Source organism: Cibotium barometz, chromosome 43, assembly GCF_041138505.1.
Source record: "Cibotium barometz isolate CiBa-2024 chromosome 43, ASM4113850v1, whole genome shotgun sequence".
Lineage (NCBI taxonomy): Eukaryota > Viridiplantae > Streptophyta > Polypodiopsida > Cyatheales > Cibotiaceae > Cibotium > Cibotium barometz.
Genome location: NC_141088.1, coordinates 16,865,661 through 16,869,428, shown reverse-complemented (window position 1 = coordinate 16,869,428; position 3,768 = coordinate 16,865,661). Strand labels below are relative to the sequence as shown.

General features: G+C 44.5%; 1 pseudogene; it reads left to right on the top strand.

Annotated features, from left to right (window-relative positions):
- The first annotated feature begins 1,892 nt into the window (after positions 1 to 1,892).
- On the top strand, positions 1,893 to 2,591 carry LOC147613609 (germin-like protein 8-2 pseudogene; annotated as a pseudogene).
- Positions 2,592 to 3,768: the final 1,177 nt, after the last annotated feature.

Below are 3,768 nucleotides of genomic sequence, written 5' to 3'. Positions count from 1 at the left end.
TATTATGGCACTCTTCTGTAGTCAAGATGAGCGGATGACAGAGAACATCTATGACATGATCTCTATAGACCTCTATGACATGATCTTAGAGTCCATCAAAACATGAATAGAACTTGTAGAAAATTTGTTCCCCATTGGTTGAGTGTAATGTCCCTAGGAGTGTCTTTGTTTTTATTCTTAGTTGACTCGCCTTAGGTAATATTATGAGGTCTAGCATGTTTGGTTATACATTTGGTTTGTAGTGGAAACGTAAGAACTGTATGAAGTTTCGTACCCCCAATTTCATTGTAGAATACTCATGATAATAAACATTTTTCATGAGATGCGCATGAATGTCAGAGGGCCCTAGTCACATCACTTGAGCACCCAAACCATCATATTGAAGTTATCTCTCTTAGATGACACTCCTTGACTTCAAAAGGGTTTTTTTTTGTGGATATTCTCATAGTCTAGTAGTGTGTCTAGTTGTGCGAACACTCTAGGTGTGAACTTCCTCTTATTAAGAGAACATGGGATGAGGCTTTATGCCTATAACAGAATTGTAAATGGTGGAAGTATTATCATAGTACAATCATTCTTGTTTGGTGCAACTCCTCTCTTGTGTGTGTTACCTCTCTTTCTTTCTTCCACGTTCTCCTATCCTTGCCTATCTTGGCACCATGTGTACTTTCACTTTGTTCTAGCTCACTAACTCAACAAATCATCAATATATGGAATATTTTCTCTTTATAGTTTGCCTATTAAGTCATCTTTAATCAACAAAAAGATAGAGAGAGATGGTATGTACTATCTTTCTTCTTTCAAAAGAGGACATGATCTATAGACCTCTATGACATAATGTTAGAGTCCATCATCACATGTATAGAACTCTTAGGAAATTTATTCCCCATTGGTTAAGTGTAATGTCACTAGGAATGTCTTAGTTTTTTATTCTTAGTTGACTCGCCTTAAGTAATATTATGAGGTCTGGCACGTTTGCTTATACATTTGGTTTGTAGTGAAAACGTAAGAACTGTATGAAGTTTCGTACCCCCGATTTCATTGCACAATACTCATGATAATAAACATTTTTCATTAGACACATGAATGTCGGAGGGCACTCGTCACATCACTAAGAGCCCAAATCATGATATGGAAGTTCTCCCTCTTAGATGACACTCCTTGACTTCGAAGGGGAGTTTTTTTTTTTGGGATATTCTCAGAATCTAGTAGTGTGTCTAGCGGTGCTAACACTCTAGGTGTGGAGTCCCTCTTATTAAGAGATCATAAGATAAGGCTATAAAAGAATTGTAAATGGTGAAAGTATTATCATAGTACAGTCATTCTTGTTTGGTGCAACTCCTCTCTTGTGTGTGCTCTCTCTCTCTCTCCCCCAATGAAAAAAGATTCATGAAGGAAGTTACAATTCACACCCGTGTGGCCCCCAAGCACTATTAGTTTCGCAATGCCGGGCTTATAATTGGAAGGCCGCAGTACTTCCAAGGTTCAAATTCGCATCAGTCCGACGTGGAGGAGGATACAAGACACCAATGAATGTGAAGGTGTCCATTCGGAACAACAAAAGCTCACAAGGTTCTCGGCGAATGTCGGTTTGACATGGGCGGCACTTGGAGACTACGTCAATCGATGGGACGTCCTCCCTTCCGGCACCTCAGGACTCGTTGGCCGGGAACGACTGGGTCGAAGCGGCACGATGCACATGGACTCTTTCTTGAGCGATATGACTGGTTCCTTCTTGGGGCGGATATTAGGACTCGTTCCTTCGAGTGGATGTCATGCAGAGCATAAATACCAGCTTATGGGGAGAGGCCTATACTCATCATCTCAGCCGCGCTCAAATCTTTCCAAGCTCCTCATCGCATCGCATTCCCCACAACAATATTCCTCAAACCATGGCAGCAGCAGCAGCAGCAGCCAGCAGCTTGCTTCTTCTGGGCGCAGTGATGCTGTTGGCCTCCTCTACGCTCATACTAGAAGTGAGGGCCGCGGATGCAGACCCTCTGCAGGACTTCTGTGTGGCCGATAACACCAGCATGATCACCCTCAACGGGTTCGCCTGCAAGCCAACCGACGAGGTGCAGGACGCGGACTTCAAGTTCACGATGCTTGAGCATCCCGGCCAACCTATGAAAGGGCTGGGCGTGTCCGTCAACCTGGCCAGTGCGGCCAATTTCTTTGCCCTCAACACGCAGGGCCTGTCCATCGCCCGCATCGACTTTGACCCCAAGGGATTAAACCCGCCCCACGTGCATCCCCGTGCCACCGAGGTGCTCTTCCTGGCCGAGGGCACGCTCAAGGTGGGCTTCGTCACCGCCACGCCCAACAATACCCTCTTCGAGCAGACCCTCTCCCCCGGCGATCTCTTTGTCTTCCCTCGCGGCCTCGTGCACTTCCAGCTCAACCCCGACAAGCACCACTCCGCCCTCGCCATCTCCGCCCTCAATAGCCAGAACCCGGGCACCTCGCAGCTCGCCGCCGCTCTCTTCGACGCATACCCACCCCTGCCCGAGGAGGTGCTAGAGACAGCCTTCGGCATTGACAAGGGTGAGGTGGAAAGCCTCATGGCCAGCGTCCGCAAAACCCTCTCTTAGTTTTATTAGACTGCCTCTCTCCTCATCGTGTACAAACTACAAGTGGCATATGAATTCCTTTTGAATAAAGACATTGTTTTTTAAACTTCAATCTTTCCGATTGTGTAACCAGGTTTGAAATGAAGCCTATCCCATTTTCAGAGTATGATCTAACTTGCCAATTGAGATTATTATCTTCCTAACCTAATGTGTAAAGCGTAGACTTTACCCCGTGCATGCACACTCTCGTCATCGCGTGAACAAACTACAAGTGGCGCGAATTCTTCATAAGTGGCATGAATTCCTTTTGAATAATGACATTGCTATTTTGCCCTTTGTGTAACTAGGTTTTGAAAGAAGCCAATACCTAATGCTTAGAACTTTGTGCTTTAGTTGCACATCACCTCGACCTTTGAGGCTTTCTCTATACATATCCCCCCTCAGTGCATGCCCTCATCAAACACCTTCTCTATGGGTACTCTCTTGTGAGGCATTCTCTTCGGTTGGTACTCTCACTAAAATCCATGTGACAGAATCCTCCCATCCACGTATCATGAGTAAAATCCATCAAGAGAGAGAGAGAGAGAGAGAGAGAGAGATGGTATGGCTAGTTGTCCAAAGCTGCAACAACTTTGCAATAGAGGAAGGGTGTGGGAGGCATATATATAGAGACGGTAGATGGTGCGTGGAGAACTCTAACATGTGTGACCTTCCATATTATATAACGAGGCTTTTAAAACCAACCACTCTACAACCTTCATATGGATTATATTTTTCACATCTTCCTAAGGTTATATTTCTTCTTTAATTACTCACAGAGGCATGATCTTTTGAGGCACACCTACCAATTCACCTCATTTAAAATTGCATTATCCATACCATCGAGGGTGTGCAAGCGCAAGCGTCTGCCAAATAAGTTTATAGACTTTGTTTCTTCTCATCACCAAGGAAGAATTGCATGATTAGTGTGAGTTCCATGGGTGCTCAATGTCCACTCTCTTTTACGGTGTCTTGCATGTAGAGAAGCTTAATAGTGGCAATGTCTTGGGGTTCCTAGACCTCATTGTGATCTTCAGATTAATACGCATACTAAGTTAAAGTCATTAAAAGCCCTTGATGTGATAATGCAACACGTTTTTAGTAGTTTGTATGCCTCGGATGATGGAAGGAGAAGTGATAGAGTGATTTGGAAATACTA